The sequence below is a fragment of the Triticum urartu genome, chromosome 7A, assembly GCF_056163025.1.
Source record: "Triticum urartu cultivar PI428250 chromosome 7A, HENAU_Tu73, whole genome shotgun sequence".
In the NCBI taxonomy this organism is placed as follows: Eukaryota; Viridiplantae; Streptophyta; class Magnoliopsida; order Poales; family Poaceae; genus Triticum; species Triticum urartu.
In genome coordinates this window covers 10,807,559-10,831,185 of record NC_141879.1, presented here as the reverse complement: position 1 = coordinate 10,831,185, position 23,627 = coordinate 10,807,559, and the positions used below count along the sequence as shown (strand labels likewise).

Genomic DNA, 23,627 nt, shown 5'->3' with positions numbered 1-23,627 from the left:
GTGGCTCCCCATTGGCTACATAAGTCACCGATGGATCAGTTGATCTGTCATATTTAAATCACCAGACCTTGCTAAACACCCTTGTCTGTAGCATGATCAAACATCGTCTCTCAGGTCCCTAAAAAAACATGGTCTAAGTCCTCGTATTTAGTCCATTGAGCTGCGGCCTCGTGTGAGTTGGATCATTGGCTCGGGTGAGGATGGCCTTTGGAATAATGTAGTAGTTCATTCAAGATGCAACCAAGTCAAGTTGTTTTTGAGAACGCTATAAAAATGGTTCAGTACGCCTGTGATCCTTTCACCAAAGACACATAGACAAACAGATAAACAAACAAACAAACAGCTCCACACAGCCTTTCGTTTCACAAAAAACCCAATGTTGAACTTTATCACTAGTTAAAATCAAGGGACCGCTAGTCTCGGTTTTTGGAATGGCTCTCATTTCTTTCAGATCTGGTCACCATCACATGGCAAATTTACGACATAACACACCAGAGGAGCCATCCTATTCCTTGTCTCCACTGCCGCTCTTCCCAGCAAATATTTTGCCACCGAAAGGTGCTCCTTTCGAAATGTCCACTTCAAGGCTAGCTGCCGCTGGACTTTGAACATATGCAAACACCAATTCCACTTGCTCTGCTAACTAGTTCCCACCCTAACCGCATCATATGGCATGAAAATTAGCGTACGGCTGGTTGTTGTTAAGACATCGTATTTGTTGCATATTCATGCACGATCTCCTCTAACCGCATAGGCCGGTGGTTGACTGATCTAGGAAATCAGCAAACGGGCCAGCTCCATAGCATGCGGGAAGAAAAGGCCCAACTGCTCGAGGTGCAGGTTCTCTAACCACAACGTGAGATCGGCCTAGGACTAGCGATAGTTAGCTGAAACTAACTGTACGGGAGAGGTAGTACAGGCAAGAGGCTTAGGCACCTAAGATTTTGGGATTTTTGGGAAAATCTTGGGCGCCTAAGATTTTAGGAAGGAGGGAGTAACTCACAAACCATTTTTACAGACATTAGCATATACAATATGATGCTAAGCTTCTGAACAGTACCTGATCTTACAGGGAAACAGGTACTCCCTTTGTAAAGAAATATAAGATCGTTTAGATCACTATATATACAAAAAATGCCTAAGAATATGGGGCACAAACAAGCCAATTTTAGCAGACCACAATGTAGAATGGAGCTGTTTGAATCTTTGTCTCTATAGACTCTAATTTTTTTTGATGGGATATCAGACCTGTGTAACTACTCACTAGTGCACCAGCGATCATATAATATTATGGTGAAATTCAGCAAGCGTACATACCTTCTATACACAATAGATTTTTTATAAACAGGATAACAATATCTGGATTTGATTAGTACTCCGTATGTATGAGTAAGTAAAAGCTAATAAGAAGACAAGGCATGGACTAGTGCACACCTTGGAGATGATGACCTGGGGATCTTCCCTTCCACGTCTGAACAGATAGATGCATCTGTAGTCAATCATACCCCTTCCTAGAAGAGTGCCATATACACTGATTGAATAACCCCGGCCTGATTTGATTACTTTGACAGAAATGACAGTGACGGCTGATGACACCATGTACTTCTCCAACTTAGGAATTAGATTGCAATCAAGAGGCGGCCCAAGGCCAAACTTAACTGTAAACAAAGGGCAAGAGACACAAGTCAGAGCCAGCCAACAAAGGATGCCTAGTTCATCATTCATTACATCCCTCCGTTACCATCCAGGCATCCACTAGCCACAACTAACCTCCAGCAGACAGGGACAGAAATTCTAGGGCACGACCAATCAGAACAGAGGCTCGTACTTAGGGCAAGTATAAATGCCCGTGCGTTGCAACGGGGTAATAAAGATGGACATTATTCTGTCAACAAACTTGGTCAAAATACCTGTGTGAAATTCGTATAAATTTTGTTAAAATTTTCAAGCTAAGTCGACAATGCATATAATACCCACATCTTAATCTTGGATAAAAACAGTCAGCAGTCATTTTCCTACACATCTCTATATGTCGTCTTTCTGAGCCTTAATTTGGATGAACATCCAACCATGAACCATCCTCGTTTCAACCTCGTTTCATATTTAACTTTGAACTCTATAATGCAGCTAGTTTAAGAAATACACACTTTCAATACTACAAGGTTAGGTAAGTGACGTGTAATTTATGTGAATGATATTTTATGAAATTCAAGCAGCTAAGGATTAACAAAAAAAAACTATGTCTTCTATTCTGAGCTATCATAAAAAATACACGCTAGAATCATTTAATATTGTGCACCTTCTGTATTTCTACTGAATCCCATTTGTTCATGTATGCATGCATATCGATCCAACTTCTTGCCAACAATAAAACTCGAGCAGAGGATTAGCAAGTTGTTAATCAGGTGATCAATATGCACCTTCTGTTTTTTGCTGACCATCCATTCACTCGTATATGTATGCATGCCAATCCATCCAGCTTTTCATCTACAGTCAAGTCAAACCTGAATCCTGAGTCCTGACATGCATGCATAGTGTCTCTCCTTGTGCACTGGACAGCCTCACGGGACGCTGCCAATGATGATAGTTAGAGCAACGGCAGGGCTACGATGATGATGCCAGGTGAAGCATATGTGCACCAACGTGAGATACAGAATAGCTTACCTGATCCTGAATGGTTTGTGCCGATGTCTTTTGCACATAATCCTAATTATTTTTCCTAGAAATCTACACTTGAGTTATCAAGCCTGGAGCAGTCAATGCGTGCACGCATGTAGAATTGGAACCATCGATCCTGCATGTAGAGTTGGAATCCATCATATTAACACAGAAGAGACTGCAAAGGTACTATATATATGTCCCAGACTCCCACGGAATTCTTTGCTTGGAAGACAGCAAAAGGAAGCCATGGATCATACTGGAACATTGGATTAGCAGTACGCATCGGCGCGTTGGTGACTGTGTAATTGGACAAATCAGCGACAGATAAATCATCATCTCCTATCGGCATGCAACATGATCTTTTTTCAAGAAAGCTTCTTCATCCTATAATCCTCATATCAATTAAGCGCAACAGCAGTGGCCTGCCCGGTGATAAAAATTACTCATCGGTGACCACGTGTGCATTGACTGCTTATGTGCATTTAGCACAGCTCAAGTGACCATCCGAGCCCAACGCACCAACAGGCGAGCCCCCATTCTCTCGATCCAAGCAGTCAAGGTGCAGGCATGGCGCGGTTCGAGTGAACTGCAAGCCCGTGGAGGGCGTGGACATGCTGCAGCAGCACCAGAGGATGACACGCCTCGACTTTTGGCTCTTTCCGGCGGTCTGACTGCTACTCTCCGTTCCCGACTTCAACGACGTTGTCTCTGGCTGCTACTCGCTGTCCCGACGCTCTCGTCATCCTTGACGTGCTCTCCACCTCCCATATGCTTGTGTTCAATCCACACGGGAGAGAACAGAGCGCCGCTCTTGGATGAGCACCAGATGGAGAGTGTCCTAGCGTCAGCTCCGCAGACGGCCGGCCTCTTTGTGCCGTCCCCGCGCTGCCTCAACCAACCGCTCCGCGGTCTTGTGCCGCCGCGCGTCGAGGAAAGCATGGCACTTGGTCAGTCGTGTGCGCTGCCATGCTTGCCCACGTCGGTTATGATCTCCATGGCATGGCGCTCCTTACATCAGCGGCCTGCAGTCGCCTACGATCGGTGCCCGCGCTCGCTTGTCGATCGATTGTGGAGATGTGGGCTATGCGTGCATTATATTGGTAGAGAGAACAGGCCCAGGGAAATATACGTGTCTGTATCGGCTATGTTCTACGGACTTGAGTCGACCTGTATGGGAGAACCGGAGTTTGAGGTACGAAAGAAACACACGTGACGACAGAAAATTTGGAATCAAGCATTAGATAAAGATAGATAAATCTTAGATGTCAATCTTTATGATTAACCTAGAATCAACGGGTATAAAGAGGTGACGAATGAAGAACTATGAAAGACTCCGTCCTTTAATATTAGGTAAAGATAAGCTCTGGGTATACTGGCCCCTCTTGTTAAGACATGTTTTGCCATTGGTTTGCACAGGATGGCAGTCCACGAAACCTTCACTTGCATCTCCCAGGCGCCGTGACTGCAAACTTGCTCTTCAGCAGGGTATGCTAGATTGACCACGGTGCCTGCATCCTCATCATCGATGTTGCCGTCATCATCAAGGAAGCGAACATAGACGCCAATTTCATCTTCTTCATCATCCAGATCAGGGACAGCTACCAGGTTGTGAGTTAACACAATAGAGGAGCTGCTCTTTGTATCTCTACTATCATACAGAATCATCTGAGCCATTGGGTTTTTACTAGTCCCTGCACATATTTTGGCACTGAAAGGCGCTGCTCCTTTCAAAACGTTGACTTCAAGGCTAGCTGCCACTGGACTTTCAACAGGTGCAAGCACCAACTCCACTCTGCTCAGCCAACTACTCAGCACCCTTGTGATTGGTTCAGGATCGTAGGGACCAACATGGAGCACTACGACACCTTTGCTAAAATCTTCGTCGCCAGCATCACCTTTCACCCTCAGATTCAACTCAAAATAAATATTATCTTACTAAACTAATCGTCGCCGTGGACCTATCAATCTTAGCATATCATCCTGCAAAATAATTTAGGATACGTTAAATAAGTCTCTATGAGTAAGTAGAGCAAGCTGTGTGGTAGGGCATGCTAACCAAACAAATCTGACTAGTCACACAAACTCCCATGAAGTAAAGCAATTAATCAGACAACAGTGTAGAAATTACGCAACTAAATCTCACATGAAGTGTAACGCCCTCGATGCGGCTATATCTCCCACGTGTCGAAGCACGACTTAGAGGCATAACCGCATTGAAATCAATGTCGCAAGTGAGGTAATCTTCACACAACCCATGTAATACATAAGGGAAAGAGATACATAGTTGGCTTACAATCGCCACTTCACACAATACATGAATAAAGCATTACATCATCCAGATACAATCAAGGTCCGACTACGGAACCAAAATAAAAGAAGACTACCCCAAATGCTACACAGATCCCCGATCAACCCCAACTGGGCTCCGCTACTGATCAACTAGAACGAAACAACACAAAGGATAAGATCTTCATCGAGCTCCTTCTTGAGCTTGGCTGCGTCACCTGCTCGGTAATATCGGCACCTGCAAACTGGTTTTGGAAGCATCTGTGAGTCACGAGGACTCAGCAATCTCGCACCCTCGCGATCAAGACTATTTAAGCTTATGGATAAGGTAAAGGTATGAGGTGGAGCTGCAGCAAGCGACTAGCATGTATGGTGGCTAACATACGCAAATGAGAGCGAAAAGAGAAGGCAAAGCACGATCGATGAACTATGATCAAGAAGTGATCCTAGAACAACCTACGTCAAGCATAACTCCAACACCGTGTTCACTTCCCAGACCCCGCCGAGAAGAGACCATCATGGTAACACACACGGTTGATGTATTTTAATTAAGGTCAACTTCAGGTTTTCTACAACCGGACATTAACAAATTCCCATCTGCCCATAACCGCGGGCACGGCTTCCGAAAGTTCAAAACCCTGCAGGGGAGTCCCAACTTAGCCCATCACAAGCTCTCACGGTCAACGAAGGATATTCCTTCTCCCAAGACAATCCGATCAGGCTCGGCATCCAGGTTACAAGACATCCTCGACAATGGTAAAACAAGTCCAGCAACACCGCCCGAATGCGCCGACAAATCCCGATAGGAGCTGCACATATCTCGTTCTCAGGGCACACTCAGATGAGTAATCCGTACAACTAAAACCAGCCCTCGAGTTTCCCAGAGGTAGCGCTGCAAGGGGCTCTAGTTTGGACCAACACTCAGAGGAGCACTGGCCCGGGGGATTAAAATAAAGATGACCCTTGAGTCTGCAGAACCCAAGGGAAAGAAAAGGCTAGGTGGCGAATGGTAAAACCAATGTTGGGCATTGCTGGAGGAGTTTTATTCAAGGCGAGCTGTCAAGGGGTTCCCATTATAACCCAACCGCGTAAGGAACGCAAAATCTGGGAACATAACACCGATATGACGGAAACTAGGGCGGCAAGAGTGGAACAAAAAACCAGGCATAAGGCCGAGCCTTCCACCCTTTACCAAGTATATAGATGCATTAATTAAATAAGAGATATTGTGATATCCCAACAAGTAAACATGTTCCAACAATGAACAACATCTCCATGTTCCAACAAGGAACAAACTTCAATCTTTACCTGCAACTAACAACGCTATAAGAGGGGCTGAGCAAAGCGGTAACATAGCCAAACAACGGTTTGCTAGGACAAGGTGGGTTAGAGGCTTGGTTCAACAATATGGGAGGCATGATAAGCAAGTGGTAGGTATCACAGCATAGGCATAGCAAAAGAGCGAGCATCTAGCAAGCAAAGATAGAAGTGATTTCGAGGGTATGATCATCTTGCCTGAAATCCCGCAAGAAGAACGAGTCCATGAAGAAGACAAACGGACGTAGACGAACGGGTCCTCACAAACGCGACGTTAACGGAACCAACCCGAAGAAGCAACACCGAAAAGAAGCACACAACATAGTAAACAACCATGACATAAGCATGGCATGATGCACAACCAAGTATGATGCATGTCCGGTTTAATGAAGCAAGGCATGGCAAAGTGCACAAACAAAACTACAAGTTAAGTGGAGCCCAATATACAACGAGTTGCATATTGACGGAACACCGCATCAATTATTTAGTTCACTCTTGTTTAGGTACCCAACAAGATTAAATGTTGATTAACATGGCAAGAGGGTGAAGAAAAAGTAAACTAAACATTTAGGCATGTTTAAATGAGGCCGGAAATTACAAACAATAATTCCGGTAAAACCCTATATGCATATTATAAGGTTTGGTACTGATCTGCCCTAAACACAATTTTAGAGTTGTTAAACATGCAAAGCAAGGTCACCATGTTAAACTAGGCATTTTTCTACCCCATTTACATATAAAGTTTATTAAATTCCGAGTTACGATTATTTAGTTATGAAATAAATCATTTTAGCAAGTTATTTAAGCAAATTTAAACAAACAGCATTTTAAACATGGATGAAAATGACATATTATGAAACTAGATGAAAAACTAAGCATATTTCATATATAATTCATTTTAATCCGATGCATGAATTGTGAGTTATTATATGCATGTTGTGCAAGGGGTTTTCTGTAAATCTGTAAACTCCTGGACAAATAGATAAATCACTCCGCGGAGAAAAAAAACATGAGTCAGGCCAAAACTGGCCCGAACTGGGCTCTACAGGAGCAACCGAAGATGGGCTTCCTCACATTGGGCTTCACAGAGTCGGTCCCTACTGGAGAGGTTGCTCACATGGGCCAAGGCCCGTCTAGTGGAGAGGTAGGCCGGCCTTGGTAGTTGCTGGGCTTGGAGGCGGTCCGCTAGGCCTCAGGTGGTGGATGGGAGGCAGGCCGACGCAGCGGCTTGGGTCAACGCGAGCAGCTGGACTCCTCGTTCGTTGCAGGGGAAAACAGGGCGATGGCGCTGCTGGACAGCGCCGAGGCGGGGAACTCCGGCGGGACGATGGGGATGGAGCAGACGGGTGAATCCGGCTTTGCTGGAGACCAATCTAGCCGGAGGAAGGGTCGAGCTCGGCCAATGGGAGCGGGACATGGTGCTGGGACTTGGCGGGGCGACGGCATCCTAGGACTTGGGCGGCTCGATGAAAAGGAGTAGTAGCGTGCAGGCGCGGCTCGTGCAGGGGCTCCGGGGACGTTGGTAGTGGCCCAAGGAAGCGGATCCGAGCAGCAAGATCCTCGAGACCCACCGGATCGAGTCAGAGGGCAGGCAGAGGTCGCAGCCGAGGCAGAGCTCCTGCTGGATGGTGCCATGGCCGCTGCCTGAGTTCTTGGACAGAGAGAGTGGAAATGAGAGAGGAGGAGGAGCACGGGAAAGAGGAAGAATGACAGGGAGGAGGCCGGCGCTCATCTGGTGGCTGCTGGTTCGCTCGCCGGCGCGGAGGTTGGCGGTGACGCAGGGTCGAGGGGCTCCTCCCCTCGATCCAATCGAGAGTGAGGGAGCAGGGAGGAGCACGAGAGGAGCTCGGGGTAGGGGCACGCGAGAGCAGTGGCTGGAAGGCTCTCGGTGGCTTGAGGTGATAGGGGAATCGGGCGAACGGTGCTGGTTGGAGGAGGTGGACGAGGGGATCAGGGAGGATCCCGATGTGGGATTTGATTGTGGCGGCGGCGAGGAGGAATGATGGGACAGACTCCCTAGAAGTTAGGGTTGGACCTATATATATACACCAGGTGGATTAGGTTAGGGGCTACCTCATCCCTACGATCGTAATCGGACGGTCGCGAATAAAATAGTTAGGGAGTCCAAATAAGAAAACAATGACGTTTTGTAGATGTTTGGGGATGATTCGGACACAACGGTGGCGACAATCCGGGTCAGGTCCGGGACAACTTTTCGGACGCGCGTGCGAGGGGGTTTGATGCACTGAGCAGAGAGGGTTTCGGACCGTGCGGTCGCATCGGACAACTCCGGAAGCGAAGAGGGGAAGGAGGATGGACTAGGTGGGCTGTGGCGAGACTGTGAGGGGGAGAAGAGAGAGAGAGGGCCCGGCATATGTTTCCGGAGACCGAAAACGTCCGACGTTAGACCGACTATAATGTCGCTATAGTTTAACGGTTGGGCTATCAAACGAACTCCGAATGCGATGAAACTTGACAGGCGGTCCATCTACACTATAATAAGACCACACGCCAACTTTCAACCCAAGCTGAGGACATTTTCTGGCCACTTATAAAAATAATGTTTCGGACATGCCGCGGGCGCGGGCGAGTGTGGTTGGGCTCAGAACGGACAACGGACGGAACTGGGGGAACCCGGACGGATGGATGTCTCGAAAACATGATGATGCAATACGGATGATGACATGACAAGATGCAACACGCAAGCAAAAGACAACGCAACAACAGCGAATAACTGGAAGACACCTGGCACATCGGTCTCGGGGCGTTACAACACTCCACCACTACGAGAGGATCTCGTCCCGAGATCTAGAATGGCACCGGAGGGACAACGGAAGAGAAAGAGGAGAGGTAAAACTAAGTTGCTCCTTTGACAAACGAGTGAGACCAAAGAACCTTGAAAAAGGTAAACCATTTCGAGAAAAGAATACAACGGAGATGAACGAAGTTGAAAACACTCGTTAGAAAAGAGGAACAAGGGAGAACAACTTCGGGCAGCACTCCGATTGAAAAGAAAAGGAATTGAATAAGAACTTGGCCAGATGAGAACATACTTGATGAAATCACAACACACTGCCTCCGAAACTATTGAATGAATGTAACAAGGGGTAAGAACGATTTCAGACGGCACTCCGGTTGAGAAGGGAGCCAAAACTTGACAGAATGGGAAGAACTTGAGAAGAGGGCATGACACTCCGGTTAAATGGATAAACCAAGAAAAGAACACGATCCTGACAAAACAAGAAGATGGGTTGAAGAGAGCAACATCACAATGCCTCCGGAAGGAATGAAAGAATGCAAAGAAAAGAACGGAGAAGAAAAACAACATGTTCTACCTCAAATGAGCTTGAAAAAGCATCTTTAGGAGAAGGTTCGAACGGAATTGTTGGAAAAACCAACAACGAAAAGAATAAGTTTTAAATGGTCTTATGGGATACATCTCAAATTATGAGGTGACAACCTGCCACTCACGGGAAAAAGAATTGGATTGTTATGACCAAGGAGACGAGAACGTATTTCACCGGGAGGATAAAGAAGAACTTGGGTCCTTTATAAGCACCATAAATAGCAACAATCCTTAGGGGAGGTTTAAGGTGAAATATAACCCAAGATAACTCCAATGACGAGATTAATGAATTTAAAATATCTAATTCTTAACAACATGTGAATCATGAAACATGAACTCAAATTATCAAGAATGACATAATACCACCTCCAATGATATGGAAGAAAAAATTGCACTCCGGATAGCAAGAAGAAGAATGCTTGAGTTCCTCTGAAAAGAATCTCGATGAACACTTCGAAAAGGAAATAAATCCTTTATGAACCATCATGTAGAACCTCCATGAAGAACTCCGGTAACAAAAGGATAACGAAAAAGAAAGAGAAGATGAAAACACAAGGTGAAACCTTGCAATGATTAGATGGACCTCCGCGACGATATATTTGAGAGAGCTTGGAACTCCGGAAAAGAAAACATGAAACAATAGAAACCGAGAATTTGGTGAACCTCCGGAATAAGGAATTAATCACTTGGATGAAAGAAGAATAAGAATTACATTATGCTTATCCTTCACCAATTTAGATTGATGACAAGCAACGGATTTGGCATACTACTTATTCTCGTAGAAAAAATTAAGTGAGGTATAGCCTAAATTTGAGAAGGTCTTCAATGATCCACCGGTAGAATCGAAACAACGAATGAATTGATATGATAAAGAAGGAAGAGAAATCCTGAACGAACCACCGTAAGGATTGAAAATGAACATTGAAAAATATAAAGAAACACCGGGAAGAATTATCAAATGAACGAAGGTGCTTGAGGGAATTTAGATCCATGAGAACGAAGAGATCACGAGCTTATTAGAGAATACTTGAATGATGCACCGGTAAGATTGGAGAATGATAACTGAAAGCTGAGAATGAATAAACCTGAACTGATCGACTCCGGATAACAAACTGAGAACACTCTTGAATTGCTCCGTAAGGATGAAAAGAATTCTCACAATCGAAAACAATTATGAGAGGACGGTATCAAGCTTGAACTACGCATCTCTGAGAGAATGGTTAAGATTTTGAGGAAAACTCTTCTTCGATCTTCAATATCTGAGAATGACGATGAGAAACACCACCAAATTGTTGAGATCTCCGGGATTAAAATTGGAAAGGTTGAACCAACGATGAAAAGAATTATAAGATCTTGGAGACAGGCATTTGATTGATGACAATTCATTCTTACGTCAAACTTCGAAAAGAATTTGAGAATAACTCCGGAAAAGTAAGAAGAGTCAGGTAAGATCCTGGGAAAAGACCTGTGGGTTAGGGCTCACTGAAAAGAAACACCGTAGAATGATTAAAAAGAGAGATTGCGCCGGTTGAATTAAAAGGCTTGAATGAGATAACAACCTTGAAAGAGTTTGAACGAAAGCAGAGTGGAAACATGAATCTTCGAGATATCTTGAGCACACCGGAACAAATGAATAGCGAAGAGTGGATGATTATGAGGTGCACCGGCATGATAAAACTTCTGAAACGAGGAAAAGATATGATCAACACCAAAAGCTTGAATTGAATCCACCGGAGAAGAATTAGAATGGGTAAAGATGTACTTGAGGTTCCGTTAGGATCTTTATGAAAATCACCGGGTAAGAACATTGACACAAAAGAATGGAGAGACTTCACAAAAATAAAGGGATACTTGATAAAGAAATCTTAGTCCTTGAGGAAAAAGGGTGGGTGGGCGGGAAAAACAAAGGCAGCTTGGGACGAATGAAACAAACAGCGTCGAGAAGAAATGATAATTGATCTTGCTGATGGGGAGAAAGATGGGATCATCTCGAAGAGAAGCGCATCGGTTGGAAAAAGGATTGACATGACAATCTCGATTATCAAGACGGATTAGTATTCACATAGGAGTATGAGAACACCACTTAGACAAGGGATGGAATCAACATTTGACTTCGAAGCAACTCGAATACCACAACTCAAAAACAAAACAAAGGATTGGCTTGAAAAATAAGCCAGAACAAACATATGATAGAGATTTCGTCCGAAGTTTTCGTGGTGGGGCCTACAGGGGCTCGATCGTACAAAACCATCATGTACAAGGCAGTGCACATGACATACGAAGCGTCTCCGAGTCGGCATAGCCAAGGACTCTTTAAGACACAACGAGACCACTATAAAACCAACCGTGAATAGGCAGACCACTAGACGTCGAACCCCAATTTCATATCATACATCTGTCGGAAAGATATCCTAAGAGCTACTTGAATTCCCACTTATAAACTCCCGAAATTTTCCGGTTATGCAATCAGGTGTTGGGGATATAGGGGAAGCATAATATCTCACCCAAACTAACAAATCCTACATCCAGCTGTATCCATCCTTCAACACATAACCAAGAAACCTTCGGAAATCGTCTACCTCAACCTTCGAAAAGCATCCGTTATACAAGTAATGGCAATACACCCGAACTCCTGCCCCAGTACTGGGTGGCGTCGAGGTTATCTCACCAACAACTGCATAAAAGAGATTTTCGATATCGGCGAAACTAATCTCAGGTATTCCAGAACTGCAACGATAAAATTGTGACGACAACACCTCGGAGCTCAACTCCCCGGGACACTGCCACAACCCCTAAATGACAGGAGGCACCAAGAACAATGTTCTCGTCACAAATCGATCGAAACGATTCCAAGATACCCGCGTGATCCTAAAATTTTTTTAGTGAAATTTGAGAAGATAAAAGTCAAAACTCTACGTCAGGATGCCTTACCAGAGCGATCAAGGGACTGGGGAGTAAAAAGAATTCCTAAACTCTCCGATATATAATTCCTAAATGACTCAAAACATTTTTCTAGACTCAACAACGCCAGCTAATTCGATCAAGGAGGGGGGATCCTAAGGTCGGGGAAGGCTCTCATACCAACTTGTAACGCCCTCGATGCGGCTATATCTCCCACGTGTCGAAGCACGACTTAGAGGCATAACCGCATTGAAATCAATGTCGCAAGTGAGGTAATCTTCACACAACCCATGTAATACATAAGGGAAAGAGATACATAGTTGGCTTACAATCGCCACTTCACACAATACATGAATAAAGCACTACATCATCCAGATACAATCAAGGTCCGACTACGGAACCAAAATAAAAGAAGACTACCCCAAATGCTACACAGATCCCCGATCGACCCCAACTGGGCTCCGCTACTGATCAACTAGAACGAAACAACACAAAGGATAAGATCTTCATCGAGCTCCTCCTTGAGCTTGGTTGCGTCACCTGCTCGGTAACACCGGCACCTGCAAACTGGTTTTGGAAGCATCTGTGAGTCACGGTGACTCAGCAATCTCGCACCATCGCGATCAAGACTATTTAAGCTTATGGGTAAGGTAAAGGTATGAGGTGGAGCTGCAGCAGGCGACTAGCATGTATGGTGGCTAACATACGCAAATGAGAGCGAAAAGAGAAGGCAAAGCACGATCGATGAACTATGATCAAGAAGTGATCCTAGAACAACCTACGTCAAGCATAACTCCAACACCGTGTTCACTTCCCGGACCCCGCCGAGAAGAGACCATCACAGTAACACACACGGTTGATGTATTTTAATTAAGGTCAACTTCAGGTTTTCTACAACCGAACATTAACAAATTCCCATCTGCCCATAACCGCAGGCACGGCTTTCGAAAGTTCAAAACCCTGCAGGGGTGTCCCAACTTAGCCCATCACAAGCTCTCACGGTCAATGAAGGATATTCCTTCTCCCAAGACAATCCGATCAGGCTCGGCATCCAGGTTACAAGACATCCTCGACAATGGTAAAACAAGTCCAGCAACACCGCCCGAATGCACCGACAAATCCCGATAGGAGCTGCACATATCTCGTTCTCAGGGCACACTCAGATGAGCAATCCGTACAACTAAAACCAGCCTTCGAGTTTCCCTGAGGTGGCGCTGCAAGGGGCTCTAGTTTGGACCAACACTCAGAGGAGCACTGGCCCCCGGGGGGGGGGGGTTAAAATAAAGATGACCCTTGAGTCTGCAGAACCCAAGGAAAAGAAAAGGCTAGGTGGCGAATGGTAAAACCAATGTTGGGCATTGCTGGAGGACTTTATTCAAGGCGAACTGTCAAGGGGTTCCCATTATAACCCAACCGCGTAAGGAACGCAAAATCCGGGAACATAACACCGATATGACGGAAACTAGGGCGGCAAGAGTGGAACAAAACACCAGGCATAAGGCCGAGCCTTCCACCCTTTACCAAGTATATAGATGCATTAATTAAATAAGAGATATTGTGATATCCCAACAAGTAAACATGTTCCAACAAGGAACAACATCTCCATGTTCCAATAAGGAACAAACTTCAATCTTCACCTGCAACTAACAACACTATAAGAGGGGCTGAGCAAAGCGGTAACATAGCCAAACAACGGTTTGCTAGGACAAGGTGGGTTAGAGGCTTGGTTCAACAATATGGGAGGCATGATAAGCAAGTGGTAGGTATCGCAGCATAGGCATAGCAAAAGAGCGAGCATCTAGCAAGCAAAGATAGAAGTGATTTCGAGGGTATGATCATCTTGCCTGAAATCCTGCAAGGAAGAAGAACGAGTCCATGAAGAAGACAAACGGACGTAGACGAACGGGTCCTCACAAATGCGACGTTAACAGAACCAACCCGAAGAAGCAACACCGGAAAGAAGCACACAACATAGTAAACAACCACGACATAAGCATGGCATGATGCACAACCAAGTATGATGCATGTTCGGTTTAATGAAGCAAGGCATGGCAAAGTGCACAAACAAAACTACAAGTTAAGTGGAGCCCAATATACAACGAGTTGCATATTGACGGAACACCACATCAATTATTTAGTTCACTCTTGTTTAGGTACCCAACAAGATTAAATGTTGATTAACATGGCAAGAGGGTGAAGCAAAAGTAAACTAAACATTTAGGCATGTTTAAATGAGGCCGGAAATTACAAACAACAATTCCGGTAAAACCCCATATGCATATTATAAGGTTTGGTACTGATCTGCCCTAAACACAATTTTAGAGTTGTTAAACATGCAAAGCAAGGTCACCATGTTAAACTAGGCATTTTTCCACCCCATTTACATGTAAAGTTTATTAAATTCTGAGTTACGGTTATTTAGTTATGAAATAAATCATTTTAGCAAGTTATTTAAGCAAATTTAAACAAACAGCATTTTAAACATTTTAAACATGGATGAAAATGACATATTATGAAACTAGATGAAAAACTAAGCATATTTCATATATAATTCATTTTAATCCGATGCACGAATTGTGAGTTATTATATGCATGTTGTGCAAGGGGTTTTCTGTAAATCTGTAAACTCCTGGACAAATAGATAAATCACTCCGCGGAGAAAAAAACATGAGTCAGGCCAAAACTGGCCTGAACTGGGCTCTACAGGAGCAACCGAAGATGGGCTTCCTCACATTGGGCTTCACAGAGCCGGTCCCTACTGGAGAGGTTGCTCACATGGGCCAAGGCCCGTCTAGTGGAGAGGTAGGCCGGCCTTGGTAGTTGCTGGGCTTGGAGGCGGTCCGCTGGGCCTCAGGTGGTGGATGGGAGGCAGGCCGACGCAGCGGCTCGGGTCAACGCGAGCAGCTGGACTCCTCGTTCGTTGCAGGGGAAAACAGGGCAATGGCGCTGCTGGACAGCGGCGAGGCGGGAACTCCAGCGGGACGACTGGGATGGAGCAGACGGGTGAATCCGGCCTTGCTGGAGACCAATCTAGCCGGAGGAAGGGTCGAGCTCGGCCAACGGGAGCGGGACATGGTGCTGGGACTTGGCGGGGCGGTGGCATCCAAGGACTTGGGCGGCTCGATGAAAAGGAGCAGTAGCGGACAGGCGCGGCTCCTGCAGGGGCTCCGGCAACGCTGGTAGTGGCCCGAGGAAGCGGATCCGAGCAGCAAGATCCTCGAGACCCACCGGATCGAGTCAGAGGGCAAGCAGAGGTCGCAGGCGAGGCAGAGCTCCTGCTGGATGGTGCCATGGCCGCTGCCTGAGTTCCTGGATAGAGAGAGTGGAAATGAGAGAGGAGGAGGAGCACGGGAAAGAGGAAGAATGACAGGGAGGAGGCCGGCGCTCATCTGGTGGCTGCTGGTTCGCTCGCCGGCGCGGAGGTTGGCGGTGACGCAGGGTCGAGGGGCTCCTCCCCTCGATCCAATCGAGAGCGAGGGAGTAGGGAGGAGCACGAGAGGAGCTCGGGGTAGGGGCACGCGAGAGCAGTGGCTGGAAGGCTCTCGCTGGCTTGAGGTGATAGGGGAATCGGGCGAACGGTGCTGGGAGGAGGTGGACGAGGGGATCAGGGAGGATCCCGATGTGGTATTTGATTTGGCGGCGGCGAGGAGGAATGATGGGACAGACTCCCTAGAAGTTAGGGTTGGACCTATATATATACACCAGGTGGATTAGGGTAGGGGCTACCTCATCCCTACGATCGTAATCGGACGGTCGCGAATAAAATAGTTAGGGAGCCCAAATAAGAAAACGATGACGTTTTGTAGATGTTTGGGGATGATCCGGACACAACAGTGGCGACAGTACGGGTTGGGTCCGGGACAACTTTTCGGACGCGCGCACGAGGGGGTTTGATGCACTGAGCAGAGAGGGTTTCGGACCGTGCGGTCGCATCGGACAACTCCGGAAGCGAAGAGGGGAAGGAGGATGGACTAGGTGGGCTGTGGCAAGACTGCGAGGGGGAGAAGAGAGAGAGAGAGGGCCCGGCATCTATTTCCGGAGACCGAAAACGTCCGACGTTAGACCGACTATAATGTCGCTATAGTTTAACGGTTGGGCTATCAAACGAACTCCGAATGCGATGAAACTTGACAGGCGGTCCATCTACACTATAATAAGACCACACGCCAACTTTCAACCCAAACCGAGAACATTTTCCGGCCACTTATAAAAATAATATTTCGGACATGCCGCGGGCGCGTGCGAGTGTGGTTGGGCTCAGAACGGACAATGGACGGAACTGGGGGAACCCGGACGGATGCAAGTTTTGAAAACATGATGATGCAATACGGATGATAACATGGCAAGATTGCAACACGCAAGCAAAAGACAACGCAACAACAGCGAATAACTGGAAGACACCTGGCACATCGGTCTCGGGGCGTTACATGAAGCTGAAAGGCAACAAGTATTGAACAAGTGAAAATAACTAAATGGGAAAAATCTAATAGATATATGAAAATGCACCAAATTTGATGAAATAGTACTGTCTACTATGGAACTACATTGACAAAACATAGCTTTGACATCATGCAAAACAGCATGCTGTGAAAGATAGCTACATCATGAGATAAACAGTAAGCTACAATATCTACATCAAGAAGAGAAGTAAGCTGTAATAGCTATCAATGTTTACAATCAAAATGGTAACTCACAAACCATCTTTGCAAACATAAGTGTATCCAATATGATGTTAAGCTTCTGACTTAGTGGTAATTGCAACCAAGAATGAGAAGAAACGTTTCTCAGTAAACACGAAAACATAATATTGGCAGAGCAGGATCTGTTCTTACAGGGAAACAGGTACATATACAAGAAATGCCCAAAGGTACAGACAGGACATCGTAAACCAATGAAATTTTAGCAGACCATATTGAAGAATGGAGCTGTTTGCATTCTAATTTGTATTTGGTCAAGAAAGTTTTGATAGGATACCAGAATGGTGTAACTACTCACTAGTGCACCAGCGATCATATAATATTGTGGTGAAATTCAGTATACACCTTTTATAGTACACATCAGATTCAGCATACAATATTTTGATTTGATTAGTATATACGAGTAAGTCAAAGCCCGGCCTCCTCCTCCTCCTCCTCCTCCTCCTCTCTCCTCGCCGCCGCCGCACTCGCTGGCAGGCAAAGCCCGGCCGGCCGCAGCGGCGGCGGGGCCTCCTCTCCTTCCCGAACGGTTGTGGGCGGCGCGGGACGACCTCGCCGATCGGGGACGCGGTGCTTCGTGGGGCACGGCGGCGCAGGTGGCTGCTGCCCCAGCGTGGTGGGCTACGTGTAGTGGTCGTCCGGGTTGTGCCCGTGGTGGCAGAGGCGGTGGAGGCCCAAATCGATTTGGATCTGGGGGCTCTCCTCTGGTTGGCGGCGCGGGGGCTGGCCACGACCGGGCATGGTCGTGGCGCTGGGCGTGGACCGCAGTGGCGCGCGGCCAGCTGCTGCAGGCGGCTGCTTCCGGTGCTACGGTGGTCCTCCGTGGATTTGGGCTGCCACGGTGTGGTGGGAGCCCAGAGTGGTGGCATGGGTCGGCTCATGGCGGCGGTGTTGCGTCGGCGTGGTTCAACTCATGATGGTGTACAGGTCATGGCGCAGCAGCGGCTGTGCTCTCCGGCGCCGGTTTGCCTGCGTGCAGCCCTTGGGGATGCTGTTGGTCTCTCTCGTGGATGCAGGTTGTGGCCGGTCCAGCTCCTCGCGCCGTTGAGCGGGTGGCCGGTTTGGGCCAGGTGTTGATCCAAGCTGGGAGTCCGGGTTGGTTGTCAGGGGTGACGTTTGGAGAGGTGGTGGGAGAGATGGGTGGCGCCGACGCGGTCAGGCCACCCGTCACCGGCAGGGGTACCGGACGTTGACGTAGTCCGCTCCCGTCTCGCCTCTTCTCCGACCTGGTTGCTCCCTGATCGATTTGGCCATTCCTGTCGCTGGCGGCTCTGTCGGTGGTCGGAGCTTGCCGGTCGGCTCATCGCCTACAACCATGGAGGACCTTTCAAGCATCTTGTTTCTTGGGCGGTGGCCCAGGTGGTGGGAGCCGCGGTGCTCATGGGCTGAGGCCGCGACTCAGGTGTGGGCGGCTAGCTGCCATGGCCGCGTGGGCGGTGTGGTGGTAGGCGTTTCGTCGTCCTAACGAAGGCGGGGTATGCTTACCAGGGTGAAAACCCTTCTGGTTTAGGCCAGACCGGCGGAGGCGGCGTCTGTGGGCGTCGTCATCTTCCTGAAGTCTCTGTTGTGGTTGCTCCCTCCCTTCGTCGTGCTCCAGATGAAAATCCGATCTCTGGATCGGGCGGTGGCGGCGCTACAGTGTCGTGCCCTTCCTGAAGGCACCGTCTTGGTGTGCACGGTGTCAACGATTCTCAACTTCACCTCTTCGTGATCTCATCGGAAGGGCGCCGGCGGCTCCGTAGTGATGCTTACTGTCTTCTCTTGTTGTCTACGTCGAGTCTATCGGTGTGGTGTTGTTGTAGCCTTTTGGGACCTATGTATCTGGCCCTGGGAGAGTGTGGTTCTCGTCTTGTGTGTTGTGGTTTGTATCGGATCTGTTTGTTGGTGGTTGGTGCTTTATATAAAAAATGGGGCAAAAGTCTTTTTCGGTAAGTCAAAGCTAAGGAAACAAGGAATGGACTAGTGCACACCTTGGAGTTGATGATCTGGGGATCTTCCCTTCCGCGCCTGAACAGAGAGACACATCTGTAGTCAATTGTATCCCTTGCAAGAACAGTGCCATATACGCTGACTGGTTAACCCCGATCGGATTCGATTACTTTGACGGAAATGAAATTGACGGCTTGAGACACCATGTACTTCTCTAACTTGGGAATTATTAGATTGCTACAAAGCGGCGGCCTAAGGCCAAACTTGGCTGTAAATCAAGGGCAAGAGACACAAGTCAGAGCCAGCCAACAAAATATGAGTAGTCTATCGTCGCAATATAGTAGATACACCAAGGGAAGAGACCACACTCATCAGTCTCTGCATGTTCAATCAATCAATCAATACCCAGACTATACTAATGAAACAACTGCAAGCGTACTCACACTCTCTATCGAGGTCGAAGTCCCCTATATTGAAGCTCCAGAAGTGGGTATGGACCCAAAGATTCTTCCAGGGATCCAACTCGGTGAAGCTTTTGACGCACGCAATGTGCAGCTCCTGCAGCTGGGCCTTTGTCTTGAGGTCAACCACACCATCGTCATCGCTGTCCCACATTGGGATCTCAGGCTCCTCAGCAGGGCGGAGGAAGGAGACGGGGACCTTCTTCGTCGCCTGCGGCGGCGTCCATGCTCCAGCGCCGCTTCCGACCGATCTGCGCCGGCATGGGAAGCTGGGTCTCGCCCAACATCTTGCCGCCCGAGAGGAAGAAGCAGAAGACTGTGTGAAATGATCGACGGCGGAAGCTACCGCTAGGGTTTGGGCCAGCGATTCGATTGGGGAACCGAATCTTTTTTTTTTAGAATTCATTTATCTTCTACTTCCCTCATGTTGCTGGGGTGCTTTGCCTTGGATGGAAAAAATGTCTTATTAGGCACCTTCACCATCAGCATCAGCCGCTGCCACGTGTCACATGCTGGGCGCTCCTTCGGGATTTTTTTTTGCCTTTCGGTTTTAGTTGATATTTTTGGTTTTTTGATTTTTTCCTGGTTTTCTCTAGGGTTTGAAAAAAAATCAGTTTAATTATTTTCCAGACGTCTATTTTTAAATTTGCCTTAGGCCGTTTTCCTGTCCATTGGATCCACATGAACCTCTCCGTGCATCGGTTTGTCCTCATTCTCCGTGTACCGGGTCATCTTGTCGTGTTGTGTCGTTGGGCTTTGAGGTTCGCGAGTCTTGGGTCTCCATTTCTTCAATCCATGTGTGTGAGCTGTTTATTGAAATTTCTATTCAGTGAATGGTGGGCGGCGGCTTTTTATCTTAGCTGAGGAGGGGATGGGCCGAGGCAGGCAGAGACTGCGGAGGGAAGTGGGGACTCCTTGTCGGTGATTGGCAGTAGGTCGACCAGGCGGAGATGGCGCATCGTGGGTCCCTATGCAAGGAGTGCTTATATGCAGGAGGCGTGCTTCACTGGGATGACAATGCGTAAGACTAGCCACAATGGGTAGTAATATAGATTAGTAACATGCACATGTTACTAGTCTATGTTACTATCTCTATAGTGGGGAGTAACATATGTGTAGTAACATGCAACACTTTATTTATTAAGCTATAGACTCATTTTGCCTTGATATGTATGATGTTACTCATACTATTAGTAACTAGCTATGTTACCATTTTCCTTAATTTCTTTATTTATTGCTTGTCACATCATCTATTTTATCTATATGTGATGATATTATCTATATTACTCCCACTGTAGATAGTCTAAGAGAGATGTTGGTCTGGAGCTTGGCAGAGCTATCCCGTGGTGCTCGCCACCAGCACGTGCCCGTCGGTGTGGGAAATAGTAGTGCCGGCGGTGACAGGGCGTAATGTATTTCTCCCCTATATCCCCGTTGTTCTCGCTCTGCCCGTTTTTTCACTGTTTGCTCGATGTGATGTTCCTCTCCCCGCGTTCGATTAAGTTCATCGTCATGGTCGCTGGTCATAGAGGTCATCGCAGCGGTCAGTTAGCTGGTTTTTTTGGCCAGGAATGGTGTGATAGCTTAGTTTATCAAAAATGCTCCTGAATTTTTTGCAACCGCCTATCCGCACGTGTACCCCTTTCCACAGATTCCCGTTGATGTTTTCTTCCTCCTCTAGATCTTCCTCCTCTAGATCAACGCTAGAACCAATCTAGAACATGCTCCAGCCGATCTGCCGTTAAATCGCTTCTTTGAAGATTTACAACCAATGCATGTGCTTCGACATCATAGCTCACTGATAACTTATCCTGTATTATGATTGCTTTCCATAGATTTCCGTTGATGTTTTCTTCCTCCTCTAGATCAATACAACACGACCTTCAAAAAACCTATCTCATGATACCACTTGTTAGAATAAATACGAAGCGCATAGTCAATCATTCGAGAACCAAACAATCATGCAAGGCACGACACCGAAATCTGTTAACAAGGTTCAACGAACATACTACATCCCCGGAAACTGACTACAGGCGCTCTTTCCCGTGGCACTGTCACAAAACCACAAATGGCCACTCAGGCGCCGGCACACGCCGCTGGCTCTCCCTGCGTCCATGTGCTATTATGTTGGTATAGTTTTTTTTACATTATTTATGTTGACATAGGTTACATCATGTGTCTACCCCCACATTATATGAGAGGCTTAGGATAAAAAGTGTCCTACTAGGACACGACTCCATATCATGTAAACACAATATAACTCAGAGTCGAACTATAACCTGTCTTGTACACGACACAACTCCAACACACTCTGTTTCCAAATATTTGTCGAGTGTAACTAAGTGCACATTGAACATTCAGGCTGTTTTCTATTTCTTCAGTTTCTGAAGTTTACAGGAGATGTTAGAAATTTGATGGTTGTTGGACTATTTGCTCTTGTTTAGATTATAAGGAACCTGTGTTATCAGTTTCTAAAGATGAGTTGGATCATTAGGTGGTGTTGGGTGTGCCATACAGGCTGCTGCGACTATATATGGGCTCTGTCTCCTGAATATGATGAAGTCCTCCCAACATGTTTCTCCTCTCTATACTGTTGCTTCCAATATGTGATTTTGTTTTCAAGCATGCCGATTTGGTGGGTTTTTCTGCCGTAACAAGGCTTACCATGTAAGAATGTATGCTCTTGATGTCGCTGTATTTGGACCTGGTGGACTTTGTCGTGTCTGAATTTCGGAGAAGTTTTAACATGGTCCTTCATTCAGTTATAGATAAAGGACCATCTTTTTGTATCAAGGAAAAAAAATAACGCGCTGCAATAAAATAGCACCAGCCACAAAATACACTATTAGCATGCTATATTGCGCTATAGCATGCTATTAGCGAGACATTGTACACTAATTTATTTAGCGAACCAATTCTCAACATGATATAGCATGCTATTTTTTTCCAACGATTTGTATACTGTTGAAAATGTTATATGGTCCTTCTTTTTGCAGAGTTTTATTTCTTTCTTTTACTCATACTATGTCTGAAGTCTGAACTAAGAATTGGCACAGCAAGTGGATGTCAGATTAAGAAAATGCAGACTCCTCTACCCAGCGACACCATTTTCCTCCTCGGCAGAGGACCGAAGCAAACGCTGCTCCATCACGCTAATGGCGGATGCTATCCTTTTTTGTTGGAGCAGGGAGTGCTCTGCATCATACTACCCCCAACAAGGAACAAACATCAGGAACCCTAGTTAGCTAGCTACAAATCGAAATCGAACACTTACGGATATTGGCGCTGGGCAACCTCCGCGACGGCCGCCGGCACAACAATTCCCTCGCCTTGCCGGCATGTGTGCAGCGCGGGCCGGACAGCCACCAAGACTCGGGTGTGATTTAGGTGGCTGCTCTGCTCTAGTAAATCTCTCTCTCTCTCTCTCTCTCTCTCTCTCTCTCTCTCTCTCTCTCTCTCTCTCTCTCGTTAAAATGTCATTTTTATTCTAATAGTTTAAACTCGTGTTTAATCCTAGGTTATTAAGGGTACACCCACCATCACTAACTATCAAAGCAATGTTTGATTTATTGTAACACATTTATTCATAGAGCAGCAAGACCATTGGTCACCAAATAAAATTTTGGATACAAAGGAACAGCTCAAGTTGAACCCATCACTTGCCACCCACAGTCCAGGCACACACATGAACCTTCATCGCAGTCGCCATCATCAGCACTGTTGTACATGCACCACACATGATAGGTCGAAGAGTCAAAACAAGGGATTGATACGTCTTTAACGTTTCTATAAATTTTTTATTGTTCCATGCTATATTATAAAAAATTTTATGTCATTTTATATTATTTCTATGGACTAACTTATTAGCTTAGTGCCCAGTGCGAGTTCCTGTTTCTCGCATGTTTTTGTTTCGCAAAAAAACATACCAAACGAAGTCCAAACACGATGAAACTTTACAGTGTCTTTTATTGACTACAAGATACCCTAGAAGCTTTGGGGAGAGACCAGAACACATATGAGGGGGCCACA

The 23,627-nt window shown here is 46.5% G+C and overlaps 1 pseudogene; it reads right to left on the bottom strand.

Moving 5' to 3' along the window:
• Window positions 1-3,939: 3,939 nt before the first annotated feature.
• On the bottom strand, window positions 3,940-19,752 carry LOC147956889 (uncharacterized; annotated as a pseudogene).
• Between the last annotated feature and the right edge of the window lie 3,875 nt (window positions 19,753-23,627).